The 20067-nt window shown below is 38.9% G+C and overlaps 1 protein-coding gene across 2 annotated transcripts in view; it reads left to right on the forward strand.

The window, feature by feature from the left end:
* Window positions 1–20067, forward strand: part of DOCK1 (dedicator of cytokinesis 1) — a 325958-nt gene that overhangs the window by 216481 nt on the left and 89410 nt on the right. The gene's annotated exons all lie outside the window — the stretch shown is intronic.

A 20067-nucleotide genomic window follows, 5' to 3' on the forward strand; every position in this document is an offset into this window, starting at 1 on the left:
AGGAATGCAGGAAAACTACTAAAGGAAGCGTATTCTGCCATGCAAATTAAACGGGTTAAGAAGGACATAAGATTTGTGAAGGTTTTGAATTTTAGCCCGTATTTTGGAGTCCCTCAGTCTATTTTGGAGCCTGAATTATAGCAAATACAAGAAAATGGCAGATTTAATGTCAAAATTCAGGTATTTCAAGACAGCAACATAGAGAATTTATAATCCAGGCATAAGGGGATGCCAGCAGTAAAGTCATGGCTACGTCAAGAAAGCAGCCGACGTTTTAAATGCAGTGCAGCTCATTTCTGAAAGTGCTGAAGGCTCTAATAGACACATGCTTCAAAATAACATGCGTAAATTGTACAGACAGATGATGGCCTTTAGGCCCAGGGGCTGGTGTAAGGGGATGCACCACGGCATACATTGGAGAAGGGGTGCTGATTTATAGCCTGCACTGAGGACTCTCCCAGGAGAATTAGAGATGTTTTCTTAACAGGTTTATTATCACTTTCCATCCTTGAGCATGCAGGAGAGCAGCAGGGAATGTGGTAATGTACCAAAGCATCTCTTTCAAGGTATTATATCATCGTACTGGGTTTTACTGCATTGTATAGTCTTAGCAAGAGATGTGAAAATAAACACCAGTGCAATATTTGCTGATATTAGTAAGGATACAATTTTGATTATTTTAACTTACCTTAACATTTTCCTTTCCTTTAGTCTTTGAACTGATTCCCAAGCCGTGGCAGAGGGCTGTGAGTTAGCTGTGGTGTAAAATCAAACCCATTGTTTATCCAAATCTTGTGCCTGTCTGAGGTTCAAGAAAATCAATGATTTATTTGTCAGGAATACAGCATGTTGTTTTCCTTTTTCTATAAATATTAGTCTAAAATGTGCTAATGACCTTTCTTCAATAGCATTTTATTATGGTATCTAGTTTATCATATGTCGTGGTTTAACCCCAGCCGCAGCTAAGCACCACACAGCCACTTGCTCACTCCCCCCACAATGGGATGAGGGAGAGAGTAAAAGTGAGAAAACTCATGCGTTGAGATAAAGACAGTTTAATAGGTAAAGCAAAAGTCACGCACGCGAGCAAAGCAAAACAAGGCATTCATTCACTACTTCCCATGGGCAGGCAGGTGTTCAGCCATCTCCAGGAAAGCAGGGCTCCATCATGCATAACAGTTACTTGGGAAGACAAACGCCATCACTCCCAGCGTCCCCGCCTTCCTTCCTTCTTCTTCCCCCAGCTTTATATGCTGAGCGTGACGTCACATGGTGTGGAATATCCCTTTGGTCAGTGGGGGTCAGCTGTCCCGGCTGTGTCCCCTCCCAGCTTCTTGTGCACCCCCAGCCTGCTCGCTGGTGGGGTGGGGTGAGAGGCAGAAAAGGCCTTGACTCTGTGCAAGCACTGCTCAGCAGTAATGAAAACATTCCTGTGTTATCAGCACTGTTTCCAGCACAAAACCTAGCCTCATACTAGCTACTATGAAGAAAATTAACTCTATCCCAGCCAAAACCAGCACATCATAGTAAAGCATTTATTATTTTTTCTGTGATGTTAGAAGTTACATATGTTTTTGATCTTCCATTCACAATCCACTTATTTAACTATTTGATTTAAAGGTACTTTTGGCTTGAATACAATTTAAAGGTACTTTTGGCTTGAAGACAATTAACTTAAAATATGTTTTGAGGTAATTACAACACAAATATCATTGGCAAATGGGCCCAATTTAATCTTATGTGCAAGTATATGTATATACTGTTGTTCTTACATTTTAATCTGAGAAATCCTATTTTGGATTTGTTATGCAAACAATTGGGCATTGTGGGTAAATTAAACTTTACCAACTTGTTCAGCTCATCTTTGCTAAAGGGGTACCATTGTCAGAGATGCTCTGTTTGCCATAAAGCAAGATTTATACTGACGGTTTTATATAGCGACAATAATATTAATTTGAATTATTTTTGTAAGAATCTCAGAGCATCTGGGGAAAATCATCTGCGTTATGTTGACCTTACAGATGTTCAAGTTGATTCATAGAGGAATTAAGTAATTTGCCTGTGCTCATGCAGTGAACAACCAGCAGTGAAGAACAGAACTCAAATCATATATTATTTTCACATGAAATACTCTGCTCCATTTTGGTAACTAGTACATTTTCCATATGAATATTAACCCGTAACTCTAGTGGAGATAACATAGTTCACATCGTGGGTGTGTAAGTGGAAAAATTATTCAAAATTTTATATAAAAATAAGGAAGGTTAATGTAGTATTTAGTTTTTAAGGTCAACATAGTTGTAGACAAACATTCACCCCAAACAACCCATAGAGGTATGTACTTCTGTGAAGTGTTACCTAGATGGTCCTTCCCGATTCCCATCTTTCTGCTGGAGGTTATCACTTCCAGAATATTGCTGCAAAACAACACCTTGTGTAACCATTTCCCCACTGGATTTGGGCAAAAAGAGCTAGGATGGGTTTGTATGGCTTAAATAAACTGAGTTGACCCGTTTGATTTTGACTGATGTAGATGAGAGTGCTCTCGTGAACCACTTTGCTGTACGAGCTGCACGGGCAGTAAGCTCCAGCAGCAGGCCTGGCGAGAAGGTACAGGACAGGAGCCTCTTCTGTTTGCATAGCTGAATCTGTAAGAAGACACCTTCTTTACAGCCTTGTTCAGCTTTAAACTTAGAACATAAAGTCTTTGGAGTATGGGTTATAGACCCAAGGATAATAAACGTCAGCCTCATCAAAACTTTCTGTAAAACTGTTATTACTTGTTATTGAGATAGATATACTTTGACATATAAGAGCTGAATAATGATTGAGATGTTAGCACATATGTTTATTTCACCTTTCTCGTATAAAAAGATGGATCAGGCAACACGTATTGCATTATCAAATTATCCCGAGAATTGGAGTGTGTTGCACGTAAAGCTTCAGTTTAATAATACTGTGCCAAATTAGCAGGAATGAATAGATTCTGAGTAAATAATCCTGTTTTGCTGTTAGTTTATAATGGATTTGTTGATAGGAAACAACTTTTCTATCTGTTTACATCATGATAATTTGATAACCCATTTGTATTATTTAAACTGCATATTTTGTAAATGCTGAAGCAAAGTAATTTGTTAACAGAAGCAGTATGTAGGAACTGCTCTCCTAAAGTGTTTTTAAAATTGCTTTGCTTGCAGCTACAGAGTTTGCCATAAAGAATGTTTTCTCATTCTGAAATTTCAAAGCCGCAGGAGTGGTCATATAGCTGAGAAAGGGACAGCCTGATGATTTAAGACTATTTAATGCCCCACTTGTTGTGGAACAGAGTGCTGTAGACCTTACTGGTCTAGCAGAACGTATCACTGCAGTTTCTTAATGCCCTAAACCAGGAAACTGATTTATCATCTATTAGGTCTTATTAGATCCCATTCAGAGGGAAAAATGAACTACTGTAGCTGGATGGCAGAAAATTAATTTGAAATAAATGTTATGTAGTCAGGCTTCTTCAGTTCTTTTATCCAAGTCAATCTCTGTGGCTGGAAAGCTGGTTTTCCAGGTTTGATACGGTTTCTTGCAGAGAGGTGTACTGTGCATGCACACAGGAATACAAGAATGATGTAAAACTGTCTATTCGAGCCAGGTGGAGCTCTGATGTGGTTACTTCACACATTTATAATCTAGATTTTTTAAAAAACGTTTACTGTGCCATAACATGTCCTCCTTACACATCTCCTTTGGTGCATGCAGCGGTACAGGGGAGGAGCTGATAGGTAGAAGGGCAGCTCTCAAGCTGCCACATTGTTTGGGGGTATCACATTGTCTGGGGAGGGGGCTTAAGTGTAGGGTTTTATTTCTTCTGATAGCACTTCTTCCCCAGGAGAAGTCATGGGGAGGCACTGTAGACATTTACCTACAGTTTCACATTTTTTGAGGTTAAATCTGTTGTTTTAAACCTGGAGTTGACTGTATTCATTAGGAAAACTATGGGCGGTTGCCTGCTACACACTAGCTAAACACAAAACCAGAAGAGGCACTTCATAGTTTTTACAAATTATATCCTGCTGAATTTACTTCAGTTAGTAAGAACGGTGGTCTTGATCTCAATTTCCTTACTGTTTTTAAAACTATGCTTAGAAACATGGGTTGATAACAACATACTTTGGTAGCAGCAGGCCAGATTGTCTGGAGCGAGCAGCTTCAGCTGCAGAGGCTGGGAGGAGGAATGTGGGGGAAAGATGATCTTTTCTTCTTCTCACCCCACTTTTCTTTCAGCATTGCCTTTTATTGGTGTTAGTTTAGATAAAGATTCCTTCAAATGCAATGCAAGAACTGCCCCTCAAGTCAATAAACATAATTGCAAACCACCAGTGATGTGCAGGGCTTTCACCTTGTGTTTGCCTTCAGAAAGGACACCCCGAATGCTGTTGGGAAAATGTTATTCTTTGTTGTCCCATCCGAGGGCTGGGTATAGACTAATAAATAGTAACTTGGCTTTGAAATCTGCCTAACCAAACCAGCTGTTGGATCTTCCCTGGGAGTCCCACAGAAACAAAGGGGCCATGGGCAGAGCCCTCACTGCCCAGCCAGTGCCCACAAACTTCTGAGCTTAGGTCCACCAGGTTTTTGACCGTATTCCCCTTCAATGAGGAGTTTCACGTGTGTATGTCCCTGCCCTTGTACTGCCGAGTCAAATAATCATGTCTCAGTACGTGGGCAATGACATGCCTATTGACTGCTCTTTACATAAAAGGAGAAAATATTGAATTCAGCTGGTGAAGAGGTAGGGAAGCACAGGTTTGCTTCTCACCCTGATCGATCATATTCTTCTGGGCGATGAGGCTTCTTAAAGAATGAGAAAATGAGGTTTCTGTTATTGTCAGAGGCAGCAGCGAAGATTACCTTTGGAGTTCCAGATGAATGAATGAAGTTTTATTTATTCTTTAACACCAAACAAAAGATAAAATACTAATACCTTGTCTTCCGTTTGTGCATCATCATACAGCATTTTCCTATTCCAAGATTAACACCGATTGTGCTTGGTTTTGTGATTTGCAGGTTTCACCTGAGGGCAGATTGCCTTTATTGAGTAGGAGAGTCAAAAATTGGACTTGCACAGCGTACAGGGCAGGTCTTTTAAGATGGAAAGTCGTTTGCTTCTCAGTAACACCTTCTGATGTACGAAATGGGGTTGGTACAAAAAGTTTGGTATTTCAAAGAAATTCAACACTCTGTTAATTCCAGATCAGCCAGTCGTCTTTCCTTGCTTGCTGGGGCCTCCCCCCTGTATTGATCTTTGCTACGTGTTTCTCTCACTCCGCGCAGCACTGAAGCCCCGTGTTGGAGCACATGCTGTGGGACTCGCAATGTCTTGAGGTTATCATGGGGACTGTTGGCTTACACAGCTGTCTTGCAAAGCAAAGGTCCCCGTTCTGTTCAATCTTTGCTAATTCATATAAAAAAAGAGGTGTGTTTTCTCCAAATAACTGTTATTTCTTCACATATGAACTTCTTTCTGATTTTGCTCAACATCTTTATTTATTGTCTGGCTGTGCTTATTAATCTGCCCTTGCATGATGAGTTACCCTTCCCTGCATCTTCAGGGCAGGATGTCCAGTGAAATTACCAATGAGATTTTATTGCCTATTCTGGAGTCACCCATCCCTATTGATTTGCACTGCCCTCCATCCTTATCACACCGAATACAGTAACGTGGGCAGGTGTACTAAGTCAGAAATTATATGTAGTTGGCCCAGTGCTATTCCTGTTGCAGTTCACATTAATTTAGGCAAAGCAACATGCTAAAACGTTCTTACGATTTCCAGAGCCAGTTTTGTCTGGACCTGTCCCTGTAAATGTGTTTTTAAGTAACTTTGAAAGAAACAAAGTGACACCCCAACTTACTGTGCTGTACAAAGCAACTTCAAAAAAAAAAAAATTGTATTTGCCGTAACTGAAAACTTCTTAGCAGAAGTTAATTTATACAGCTATGATCATCCAGTAATTACGATTTGTCACAGACTATTTACTTTTTTGACTAATTTTAAACCCATTCATTATACTACATACAAATTAAGAACAAAGTGTTGTGTTGGTCTCTGAATGCATGATTGCAATTAAGATAGTCTCTTGCAGAAATAATATGTGTAGGGTTAATGTTTTTTCTTCTGTCTTTGTGTTTCTGTACAATTAAATTATCCTACTGTGGCACAGAAAAACTAACACTTATTTGTATCTGGGATGTAACATGGCATTTTTAATGGAAGTATTTTTAATGAGACTGTGTAACGAGGGCTTGTAGCACAGCTTGTTGACTAACAGCAGATTAGTTATGTTTGCTCATTCTGTGAGAGGTGAGAGGCTCTGAACAGTGTTTCTAGCCCCAGTTGTGAACGAGCAACTTTACTAAAGCAAATTAGGTAATTTCTGATGAAAATGTCAGTGCTTAAAGAGTTAGAATCACAGGAGGTCGCTGCAGAAGTCTGTATTTCTCCCTTTTTAGTGGCATTTGGCTCTTAAACATTTAACAATGCCTTGGGAATAAAAATATTATAATTTTGTCAGGAATTACAAATTTGAGTGAATGTAATGTAAATTAATATATTCCCCATTATAAGAACAGCATTTGAGTGGTGTCATCATCTAATGCTATCTTATGTATTGAACTAAATCACCGTTTGTGAGGCTCATTTGCACCTTTACGTGCTATGTATGGGGTACAGGAAGTGTCTAACTTTTAAGTATGCATAAAGTGAGAATTCCGCAATTGCAATATAGCAGATTAAATATTAAGATAGATATAGCTAAAAAAAGGATAATAAAAACCCTTTCACTATTTCCCCCACTAAAATTTCAGTTACCCAACCTAAATAGCAAGGGGGGGAGGCTATTCTTTCCAATAAAACTAGAGAAGAAGGAAAAACTCTTAAAATAGGGGGAAAAAATCTTTATCTCGGTGTTTTTAGAAAAAAAATTAATTTATTTTTGCTATAATTTATAAAACACTTGTTATGTGTTTTCTTTTAAAATACTGTTTTCTACTAAAAACCTGGAAGAACTGAGGAAAGCTAAAATAGCACACACATTCAATTTTAACATCCCCTAATTCTTCAACAGTGATTCCCAAATCTCGTTGGCCTATCAGTGTGATCAAAACTGAACCCTTTTTGCAGGCTTTTGTGTTGATGCTGTAATACTAAAACTTTTGATTGAAACCATTATAAATTATATCATAGTTTTGTATGCCACTTGAAACCACTCAGTATTTTTTGGATGTCAGTCTTCAGCAGTCAGTTTGAGTATTACTGACATTAAAGCTGAAATTACGTAAAATTTGAACAAACTGTGCATGCCATTCTGCTTTTAATTTGTCTGCTAGTATATGGAAAAAATCCAGAAAACTCTGCTTTTTACCTTATGTAAACCTTTGACAAATCCTCTGGTTGTTAATGTTGCCCTATATAGCTTCTTGCTTTTGCCAGACTTTCCATAATGTCTGCTGCAGATGGACTTGAAAATGCTGGCAAGTCTTATCTGTGCGAGCATCAATATCCTTTCTAAAAGCAGCTTTTTCCCTGCCCTTCATGGGTCACTGCAATACCAGCATCCCTCTCTCCATCAAAAGGCTCCTGTTGTTAGTCCCTGCATCCTGCTCAGATCACTCCTAGCTTATTGGTGTTGGCACTTAGGCGATGTTGTGGCAGCAGCTTCATTACTGGGAGTCAGGAAAATCCAGCCGCTTCCAAACAAGCCTTCGTCCTCGCAGGATCTGTCTGTGTCTTGACAGTCCCAGCCCATCCTACACTCGGTAGCTGTAGCTGCTGCAAGTTTTGAACGTTCAAAGGCCGTGTCACGGGCCCTTGGTCAGTGCTGTACAACCTCACGCGTACATTGTTGCTTAAACCTCAGTGCAATGGAGGGATGAAGCAAATTGTGTATTGGCTTAGTGTGAATCCATAATACAGACGTCCTGGCATGATGAGGCTTAAAAGGCTTGTGTTCCTCTAGAAGCTTTTTAGATGACAGGTCACTAAAGAGAGATGTTACTCAAATTTGCATTTTTCAGCGCTGTAAATAAAGTCTTTTTGTTCCTTGGTATCTGGGCCTTTACATCAGGCAAAATCCCACTCGTTCATATATATTAAGACTTTGATATGCTGTCTCCATACCTTCCAACTATGTTCAGCTTCTGCACGACTTTTTCCTTCCAGTGATTGCATTAATGGTTTCCCTTAGAACTTCCATTATCAGACTCTATCTTCCAAATTCATCGTTTTATTAAAAACAGAATTTTTTATGAAAATTCTGGAAAATGTGATAAAAGTAACATAATGCAAGAAAAAAAAAAGTGCTTGAAGCTCTGAGTAGTTGAGGATGTTTCTGAATTAGAATTAGAAACGTGTGTTCCTACAGGAACGAGTAAACTTAAAAGCCATAAAGTCCTTGAAGGCTTTTATGGTTTACCATGAATAAAAAAGACCCTATTGCATGAACACGTGCGCCCTTGTCATGAGCTGCAAGGAAGGTACGCAACTCGTGACCTCCCCACCTGGATCGCAGCTGCAGGCAGCAGTGGCTGTGTTGGGGTTCAGAGCCGCAGGGTGCTGGTCATCAGCCTGGAGAGCTCAGCGGAGGCTCAGTCAGCAGGAAATTCAGCTCTTTCCAATCTGGTAACGTTTCAATGGCAAAGTAATACACTCTTTCATACGTAATATGCTGTATAAGATTAGGACAGCTTTACATGTTACTGTATACACAACCATTGGTTAAAAAAAAATCGATGTGAACATTTTGTTTGGTGTTTTTTTTCTGGGTGGGAAAAACTCCTAGTGTTAGGGCTAGTCTGGATTTTTCCCCACTTAGTTTCTATTGCCCATATGAGCCCATAAAATAATTACAGTCTACTCATAGAGAAGCTGCTGGCTTTCGGTGCCATTGGCATTGTAAATTATCTGCCTAGAGATAGCCAAAATGTGTAATTCAGGCCAGAGGAGAACGTAAAAGGAGCGTAAGTGGTGCATAAATGTTATGCGGGCCTTTTGCCCAACTATACTTTGACCCAGTCCAGGAAAATCGGTCCAGTGGCATTGATTTTTGTGAAGTGACTGGCTGTCTGTCTTGTCCTTGCGAGGCTCAGAAATACATTCACAGCACAGCCCTGTGTCTGAATTAACTGCTCTGGCGCTGCCGCGCGGTGCATCGCACCATCGGCACTGTGGGATTTATGATGCTCCAATTTGCTGGTGTCCAGCAATGCTTCTGGAATCAGGAACTTTCCAAATTAGGGTAATTTCCAAATTCAAAGTGCTGCTTTTTGGACAAAGTAAATAGACCTGCCTTAGCATTGGGGATGCACTTATTGCTGTGTCTACATTAAAGCAAACTTTTATATGGCTCTGCCTTAGCAAAGGTGAGGATTCAACACATGGCGGTACCTTTGGGTTATTACGCTGTCTTACAAACTCAGCTGTCAGAAATAAAATTTTAGTCTTACGGTGTCCTAAGAAAAGGGTTTCCAAGCTACTATTTGTATTTCAAAAGCCAGATAGTTTCCTGTCATTTTAAAAATACTTTATCCGTGTAGCATATTTTAGTAGCTTAAAGAGCTTCCTCAGGATTAACAGAGAGAGTGAAATTGAAGTATTGCATAAAAGAAATTGCAGAGAACGAGCTTTCATTCTGGAGGATCCAGTTGCAAGGCTTCTGAAGCCAGAATTTGTCGTATAACTGTACAGAGATGCTCAGCCTTCCCTAGAGAACAGGTGAGCTTTAGTGATGCTTCCAAGCTTTAATCTTCACCCATGGGGAGGCTGGGGCAGGGTGTGGATTGTATTGGCTGCATGCCTATGTCCTCCGGAGGTGGAGCGGTTCCTGCTTTCTGCGTGTTACCTATGTTTGACAGTAAGGGAACGGAGTTTAACGTATTCTGGTCTAAAGGACTGGAAAAATTGGTTAAGCTTCTTAACAAAATGAAAGACACGTTTGGCAGTCCTCATAAACAATGGTGCGTTGGTATCAGTGGCACATACATCTGCAATTATATTTCACAACTCATTTAATACAAAAATTCTTTCAGCAAAAACTTTGTCCCATTGACACACTTGGCCATTTTTTTGTGACCCTGATTGCATTTGCCTCTGAGGCTTTGACTTTACCAGGCAGAAACTAATTACCAGATGTAAAATTCCGGGGAGGATTGGCATGTCAGAGCAAGCGCCAGATCCTCCCTAGCCTTGAACACATCCAAAGACTGCACACTGCAGCCACCTTGCACGAGAGCATGTTGTTTCGATGCAGGAGATAGATACCTGCATAAAGGCTGCAAATTGATCTGTTTGCGGTGTCAGAAATGTTCCTCTGCTGCCCTGCAGTTCTGCTGGCATGTGCTAGGCTTGTTAAAAGAGCAAACCAAAATGGTTTGATTGTTTAGTTCCATTGCGGTTTCTTATGAGACAGTTCATTTTTATCTGCAGTGTTATTTAGCCCTTCTAAATTGGAGAAAACACATGCCTGGTAAGGATGAAATGAATGCTGAAGGCAATCAGAGGTAATTGGTGTTTCTGGGCTTCCCCAAAATAAGGGACATACTAGAACAGAAAAAAAAACCATTATAAATGTTATACTGTTGTTATCTGCCCTGCAAACCTGATTTTTGTGCTGTATCATCTGTGACTGTTTCCTCCTTAAAACATTTTGTGTCACTTTAATATCTGAGAGCCACATTTTGGATCAAATGCAGGCTTACCTAAAGCTCCAGTAAGGTTTTTTTACTTTACCAGCAGTAGTGATCCCTTCGCAAAGCTGTCAGCCGCATAAGCATCCGTGGAACAGCAACACAGAGCAGCTGCTGTGGTTTATCATTCTCATCTATTGCAAGAAATCACATATTAGCCTCATCCCAGGGAGTCACTTCTTCTGTGTGTTTGTTGGGGAGGCGGATCCCAATTTTGTGAAAGTTCAGCTCTTCTGGACGGTGTCTCTGTGTTTGTGATTCTCTGTAGTTAGACAATAAAAGTAATAGTAAGGCATAGGACTAAAAGCCAAATTCTTTTCACCTCCCATGGAAACTCTCTGCCATCAGGCATCACGATGAACTTTACATTTTGGGTGATGGACAAAGAGAATAGACCTCTCCAGCAAATTGAGTTGCTAAGCACACCTGATTTATGACCCCAGCAGCACTGAAGAGGTGTTAAACTAACCTTTGGACATCTTCTTTGTTGGCAGATTACTTTCTTTTTCCACATTAGTATTCTGTGATGGATTTTGATAAAGTAATTAAATACCCACAGGAAAAATTATTTTTCAAGCAACATTATGACATTTGTTTAGCCAGCTGCAATTATCTTAACAATTGATTGCAAGACAGATGAAAATGCCAAAGAATTTGAAATGTAGGGAATTGATTCTATTGATTTATTCATAATTACCTAAAGTAGCCTTAATCTGTATTCACATCTAGGAATCCATGGAAATGGGTGAGTTACAGAGGACAGTGCTGTCAGCAGAAAATGAGGGAGGTTCCTGTGCTGCAAACTGTGAGACACTGTCAAGTATTTGAAAACTTTTTGCCAAATTCAGTCAGAACTTTCACGCTTTGCAGGAAAATTTACCTGTGATGTCCTTTCCCACACTTCCCATGAGTTACTTCTCTTTTTTTAATTATTTCTCTTTCCAGACTGAATGCTTCTTTAAAAAGCAGTGCAATAGGAAAAAACCATCTTCTGTTTTATTGATTTTTATCACTGCAAAAACTAGCTGAATTCCCATCTCAGATGAGGTCAAAATAAGAACCAAGATGACATCTTTCAAGAGACTCCACTCTTGCATTGTTAATGGCCTGTAGGCATCTTGTGTGGAGAGGGTATCGGGAAAGCCATCTTCCTTCTCAGTTTGGAAAGGCAGAGCTCGGTTCAGCATCTGTTTGCACCCACAGCAGCTGTTGGCCCATGAAAGCAGTAGCTGCCAGGAGAGCTGGGTGTTGAAGCCTCGGGAGAGACGCACCAGCCCTGGCCAGCAAGTTCTGATCATCTGAGAGCCCACCAAGCTGTCCTCTGTGGTTGCACACTTGCTTGGAAGAGATGTTTTTTTGCAAATAAACTCACCAAGGGAAGGTGATGATATCTGTACCGTAGCAAAGACTTTTTGCATTTTATTGAGCAGCACGATATAATGAAAACTGCTTGTTTCATAGCTAACCTGATTGCAGAGATTTCTTCCAGCGGCACTACAACAAATTACATGTTTTAAATTATAAGATCTATTGCAAGTTTTTGTCAACTACCATAATAAGAAACAGTCTCTCTGAATTCAGTGTCTTCTTCCTTTAGAATATTAACTTTTGGGTTAGAGGAACACTAATACTGTCCACTTGCAATAGACGCTACTTTCCCGGTATTGTAGCCTTAGCTAAAAACTCCTAAATTAAATTGAGTTCTAGCATTTCCATTAGAAAACACTATTTCCAAGCTTTTATTACTGCGTCATAAAATTCTCTAGGTGGTGAAATTTAGTACATAAGGTTATATCCATGGCTGGAGTTACTTCTTAGATAAAATTTCAGGAGACAAAGTTTACTGGTGCTTTTGAAAAAGAGTATAGAAGTCTAAAGCTTCTTCTTTCCTGCACTCTGAAAGTCATCAAGAAACCACAGCGTGGACTTCAGAGTAGTGGTCAAGAAAGGAGGAGAGTGAGGGCAGTCAGACCCTGCCACAGGTTGTCCAAGGAGGTTGCCCAGGGGAGTGCACATCCTTGGAGGTACTCAAAACCCAGCTGGACACAGCCCTGAGCAACCTGCTCCAGTTTGTCCAGAGACCTCCAGAGGCACCTTCCAACCTCAACATCTCTGTGCTCCTCTGACTCTACACCAAGACCATTAAACAGACAACTACGCTTCAGATTGATCATTGTATTGGTGCTGTCCTCATGCTAAGGATGCTTTTCTTGCCGGGAAGTCCCATCGATTTTAGCAGGTGTCTGAGGTGGACTCCATATCAGCGTGGATCCATGCAGCTACATCTGCAAGGACGTTTGAATGGACTGTAAATCCCAACCTTTTTTTATACTGTTTATTTCTGTAAACATTTATCATTTGATTGTCCGGTGGTGTAACACTGTTGCCTGTCTATTCCAACAGGGTTGTTCCCTCAATTTTATTTTAAGGTGCAAAATAGCTGTACTGCAAATGTGGTTTGTAAAATAACACATTGTGCCTGTTATACGGTACCTGTTATTGGTAGTCAGACCACAAGTTTGTCCTTCAGAATTTTGTAACTTGCAGTTATTTTTCATTCATCTGTCCCCATTGTTTTAGAGGACACACAGCACAGAATATAAATTAGGAAAGAGGTGTCAGTGATTATAGATAATATGCTAAAACCATTTCTGAAATATTTATTAGAAAATAGGTTAATAAAGTGACATGGTGCACCTGTGCCAGTGTGGAGCAGACATTATGAGATTATGCTAATGTAGGTATTTAGTAGCAAGTCTTCATTGGGATTACTCTGTGCTGTTATCATAGTCAGCCCAGGAATTGTAATTCAAAAGAAAGCAAATTATCAAGGTTTTTGTTTCTTTTTTTTTAAGTTTTGACTGCTCTTTAGCCTGATGAATTAGAGGATATTACAAGGAATCTTTTAAACTTTTTTTTTTTCTTCTTTAAAGAGAGAGAGAAGTAGACTGGACAGAGAAGTGTCATATACGGAAGTGTAAAATGAAAAGTATTTTGGAAACCTTCATTTGGGCTGGGCAGTTGTCAGGTCTGGAGGTGTGAAGATGGGTGAACAGTAATAACATCACCAGAAAAGAAAAGAGAGAATTTGGGAAGGGAGAAAATTGGGGGGAAATGCAAGGAGGGCAGATACCTTCATGCTCACTCATTTTAATGATTTTGACTTTCATTTGACTTGTACAAAATACGCTATGAGGTCACTACTTCTTCTCTGTGTTCCAGGGTTAAAATAATTGGAGAATCACCATACTGTACACAATGCCAATAGAGAAGTGGTTATAGGAGTATATTAAAATGCAAGTTTTAATTCATATATAAGTAAAAAGTTGTTTAAAATTTAACTGTGCTCTGCAACACTGAGAAGTTGAAAAAGAATTTGAAGGTATTTAAAGTGATTGCTGTTTAAAAGAAGGCTTTGCTATTCATGCTTTAGTGAGCATTTGTTCAGGTTTGGGTTTTGCATTGGGATTTCAAGGTCTAGGTCTGTTGTTTCATACGCAGTCTGACAAGGTAAGAGTAGTCTGTCTCATATATGCACAGTAAATTTGTCTCCCAGAGAAGCAAAAGCTCAAGCATGGGAAGCATGATGATGTGCAGGAAGGCTGATCAGCTGTAATAAAGCATTCATTATCCTTCCATCTAAATTAACTGAAATGACATCATAATAGTGCCTTTTATAACCTCACTCCAAATTCCCTCTCTTTTATTGAATTATCAGCTAAACCTAAATTATTTTAAGCTGTATCTGTATATTCTTGTTTAGATAATTATTCTGTCATTAGGGAAGCCATTCGTTTGTTCTTTCGTTCTTCTTTTTTGATGTTCGCTTAAGGAAAAATACTGGGGAGTACATTTGTAGCTCGTATTGTTTCATATTTTCTTGTCTTAAGTATTTTGCATAAGTGCTTATAGTGTAAATCCAAATCCCTGGGTACTAGAGCTAACTAAATAATGTACAAAGTGGAATATACTGTAAGAATGTTTCTATTCTTGCAGTATCTCTCTCTAGATTATTTCTCCAGAAAAATCTTATTGCAGAGGCAGTTTGATTTGTGTGTGTGTGTGACCGATGAGAGAGGTGTGTTGCAGCATCATGTGGCTTCCAGCTTTCCTTGGCTCCTTTAGCTTTCGCAGGTACTTTCCAATGATGTGAGAGGCTGAATGAAAGAAAATGGGGCATAGAATATTTTTAAACATGAGCGAACAAGCAAATCAGGGCACTTGACTAATTATGAGAGAGAATAGAGGAAGAAAAACTGACTGTACCTGAGAAAGAGAAAAAAAATTAGTTACTTGGCACTGTTACGCTTATAAATTGAATCCCTGTGTCCCTTCTTCATTTATTATTGCCAGTTGAAGTCTAGATTTGATATATATGAACAGGCTCCTGAATTCAGTGAGGTTGTTTGTAGGAAAAAAGAGCTTCTTTACAAAGGTAAAATTAGAGAATCGAACCATTAATTTTTGCACTGTTTGGTGAACCAATCTCTAAGCATCCACAAACCAATTAACCACCTATGGGCCTATTGGAAGTGATTAGTAATCAATAACAGTAAAAATACCCAGAACTCAGTAGTTGCAATTGAAGTTAGTTCATGGCTTGAATCAGCAGTATATTGATTGATTTATTGACTCTGGATTGAGAGCCATAAATGGGGAGAAATTACTGAAGAAATTAGTACTAATCTGTCCTTTTGCCCAAGGCAGGACAAGGTGAATGATGCCTGACCAGATCACAGGTGTTTGCTTAACCTGTTTTTTTTGTTTTGGTGGGTTTTTTGAGAACTTCTGCTCTCGATGGCCTGTCCTTAGCATTACAAAGTATTTCCTAACGTCTAACCTGTGCCATAGGTTTCTGCATCTCCTGTCCTCTTGCTTCTCTCACCTGAGCTCTCTGCCATATTTTTGTGTCACTCTCGAAGTGTGGTGACTTCAACCGAACAATATTCCAGCCGAGGTCTTGCCAGGGCCAAGTAGATAAGAACAAATGTTTCACGTCTCACAGTGGACCCTTATCCTAATACAACCTGGACCGAGCATTTTGCAACATGATGGCACTTTGATGCTCAGCTGTTTTACTGCCCACCACCTGACAAACACACTTTTGCAATCTCCCACTGTGTGTGCGCGCAATTCATTATTCCTTCTGGCTTATGGAGTACTGATAAAGGTGTCTTATCGGGAAATGCATAAACAGGGATAAAATATCAAGAAATCCTGATGATGGTATAAGACCTCACTGTGACGGAAGCTATCTAAACACAGAATAAGAGGACAGTCCCTACTTCAAAGGACCTAACTACAACAGAAAGCTGCTGATGCATTTGGGAGCCATCCCCAGCACCACTCATCCCAGGGGCTCAGCACACATAAACCTTATCTGTCCAGGATGTTAATTTTGTTGTCTGGTAGATACTTACGCCCTTTAGCAACGGTCATTCCTCCTTCCACATATCCTGAAGTGACTTCCTTCTGTAATCATAGGAAATGTTAATTTCCTTCTTTTAATTGGGCTGATTAAGTCTTTTATCTAACAAATCTTTTCCAATATGTTAGCAATAGATTTTGTTGCTCTGTGTGACATTCTTGGTATTGCAGCGGAGTACATTGTGATCGGTTCCAGTCTCTGAACTTCTCTCTTTTTCAATGTTTAACTTTTGTGGCTCTTTCTGACATGGAAAATGTATGCTTTTGTTAATCAAAACTGAACTTCAAGAAAAGCGCTTCTTTTTATGCACATGCCACTGGAAACCAACCTTCATTATTAATTGCAGCAAGATAAGGTATGCCACTGCGGATTGATGTTCTCCATCTGAGCATAGGCGATAGTTTTGATTATTTGTCTGTTGGCCCAGTGATGTCTGAGTACACCTTTCATCCTTACGTGTGTTAGCAGCAGCCAGCTTACTCTTCAGTACAGAACTGATGCATTTGGTCTAATTCTGCCTATTCTGAAGAGCCACATTTCCCTCAATTTTTTCAGTTTCTCTAACTTTGACAGTGAAGTTATTGAAAGTTGTCAGTACCTGCTTTGGAGGAAGAAGAGGATTAAACTAACACCTGGAATGATTCATAAAATTTTTCTGCTTCCTTTTTCAAATTTTATTTGGGCGTAAACCTGAACCGTTTTTACATGCATGAGTTGCACCAAAGTTCACAGGTGATAACATACCATTTTGTAGATTATAGCCAAGAATTCGCAACCAAAATTTTTTTCTATCCAAATGATCTCTTCAGGGTAGTAATCTTTTTGTCCAATTAACCATACAACTGAGTGTTGTACCAAAATGGTGAAGCAATGCCAACCTACCATCTTACTTTTGCTGTGTAGCCCTATGTCCATTGTTATTTCTTCTGATTCTTTTTCACCGAATTGCAGCTCGTTCACAGGATGGTGTTTGAATATTCCAGGTAGAAATACTTACCTTTTTTCTCAGCTGACACCTCTCCTCACTCTTGTGTGGGTATGTAAGAGATTACGAGGTGGCCAGGAGTACAGAGAGTGGTAGTCAGTGATCTCACCTGATAGAAAACTACATTTATCTATATCCAGCCTTTCCTTGTTGGGCCCCGTAACAGTAAAGCTTTACACCAAGGTGAAGGAGGAATGCTGTGATGGAATCTCTCTACTCTTGTTGTCCCAGTATGCTATACAACTTGCTACTTCTTATTGCCAATATTTTAATATATATTCTTAAAATTAACTTCATCAGATAAAAATCATCACAATTTTTCTGTTTTCGCTTGGCACTGGAGGTACTAGATGATACTAGAAAGCACTGTGAGCTTAGCCATAACAGGGTCATTCTAGTAACTTCAGTTGTGCCAGGAGGCTGTAGTACTTAAATTGCATGCTGATTAATCCACTTCATAACTTCCCTTTTCCTCAGTTAAATCTGGATTATTCAGGATGGATCTCACTGTTATTGTACTGTGCCAGTTATGTTTCACTTTGCAGTACCATGATCTGGAATAGTCATATTTGGACTGCCCCCCCATGTTGTAGTAAAGGGACTGACAATTTTTCCAGCAATCCTTTCAGTACTGGTCGAAACAGGCACAAAATCCTCCACTTTGATTTTGAAAAATCAATCTAGTTGATTTTCAGCTGAAGATATACTGTTATAATAAAAATACTGTTCTGTTGACTTTCACTGGAACAAGAAGTGGGCTTTCTTCACTGACATACATTAGGAAGTGTTTTATCCAGTAACAGAAGATTGAGTGTATCATCACATTAAGTCAAAATTAAAATGGGGTTTGAGTAATTAAAAAATCAACAGTTAAATCTCTGCATCTCTTCTTTTGATGTTCTTCTGTAGAAAGTTGGGAGGAATACCTACCTTCCTAAAGCAGCCTGATTACAGGGGTAGCACATGGGCTGTGAGGATGGTGGTGTTTAATTACAACTACACTTTAACAGATGTGCTGTGGTTTGGTCCTTTTGCAGTTGCAATGTACGGTAGATTCTGTATTATTTGTTCTTTATTGGTATTCACTAGAATTAATAAAGGGGGAAAATGAGAGTTACAATTTAAAGAAAAATAATGGTATATAAAGTAATGAGATTGTTCCAAAGCTTAATTAGATGGAGCAGATTGAATACATTACAGTGATGTCTTAAGGCAACATAATTAAATTGTAGGCATAATCCTCCCTGTATTGGAACCGATTTTATCTTTGTAAGGCAAGGAGCGTTAGATGGCCTTTCCTACTATGTTAAATTACTAATTCTTCTAGGAAGACTTACGGATCTCATACCATAATCAGATTTTAAAACCACAAAACAAAACAGGGTATAAGTCTACATATCAAACTGTTGATAGTCTGATTACACGGATAACTTCAGTTTCAATCTTAGTATGTGCTACAGCTCAGTAATTGAATCATAGATCCAAAACACATATATCTGCAGTGTATTATTGTGTATGCTGAATTAATCTCATTTATAAAATCTCCTAATGAAGTTGTTTCCAGACATATACACTGACAAAGATACTGGTGAATAATGTACAGAAGTGCTGTTCCTGAAATGCATCTCTGCGTATGCTGGATGCAAGTGCGTAGATGCCTATGACATCTTAGCTATAAAGAGTAGTACTGAAAAATGTATGTATGTGTATATACCTATATATGTATGTATTTACTTTTTTTCTATATTCCTTTATATTTTATATATTCTTTCATCTTTTAAATTTTCTTTTGTATTTTATTTTCATGTTTGGATACTTTCCTTCTCCATTACACTACTACGGGGGTGAGCTGACCTTATAGTACAGACACATCCCAATGGTGTCAAAATTTTTGCCTTACTTCATTAATTCAATATACATAAAAAATCTCTCTTAGCATCCTGATGCCCGTGTGTTATCTGGAGGCTTCATTTCTCTTGGGTTACCACACATTTAGCTAAATATTAATTTTTTTCAGGAGAGATCACTAGGTGTCTTAAATTCAGTAAAAGATCTTTCGAACTGCCTCTACTGGTTTGTTTTAAATAATTCTGATATTTGTTTGTCAGCCTGTAGAAAGATTGTTATTTGCATTCGACAGTGAACTCTCTTTTTAGAGATTGCTATTGGGGGGGGAGAAGGTAGTACGTGTCATGAGTGGTCTTTATCGTTGCCGGTACTTTCAGGAGACATAAATCTCTACCAGTCTTCTCAGAAGACAAGCTCATTTGTCTGGGCATTAGCTGGCAGTTTCATAGCATAAATTTAAAGTTTTCAGGAGGAATCTAATGTTTATTTTGAAAATGGAGATTAGGGTACCAAAGAATAATATGTTTACTTTTCAGCACCATGAATATGTAGTGACCTACTTATACTATACCATTTGGTTTTATTTTTAAAGCTTGTCAAGCCAACTCCTATTGCAATTTAAGAAGCATCCTTTTTAGAAAAGCAATAAACTACACTAAATTAGCATTTTAGAAGTAGAACAGTGAACAATGTTTTGAAGATTGTCCTTCAACAGCATTTTTATGTGTTATTGTGCCATAAGTAAAATAGTGTTTGCCTCGTGTTTAAAAACATGTTTTGCTTGACCTGCAAGTTAAAACACAGGCAATTGCAGATCTAGGTTAGGTACGACACTAAGATACTGTAACTTTAAAAATATATATACTTTTTTCCTAATAAACTGAATTTTTAATGATCTCTTGATTATCATGAGATATTTTAAAGACAAGTGCTTTTATCCAAAACATTCCTTGTGTTTCTGCATATGCTAATTTACTTGATTAATTTTGAGAACATCTGCATATAATTCTGTATACTTAACAGTGGTGAGATCACACTGCTTTTCAAGTAACAGCTACAAATTTCACTTTCCAGACA

The sequence above is a fragment of the Aptenodytes patagonicus genome, chromosome 5, assembly GCF_965638725.1.
Source record: "Aptenodytes patagonicus chromosome 5, bAptPat1.pri.cur, whole genome shotgun sequence".
Classification (NCBI taxonomy): Eukaryota; Metazoa; Chordata; class Aves; order Sphenisciformes; family Spheniscidae; genus Aptenodytes; species Aptenodytes patagonicus.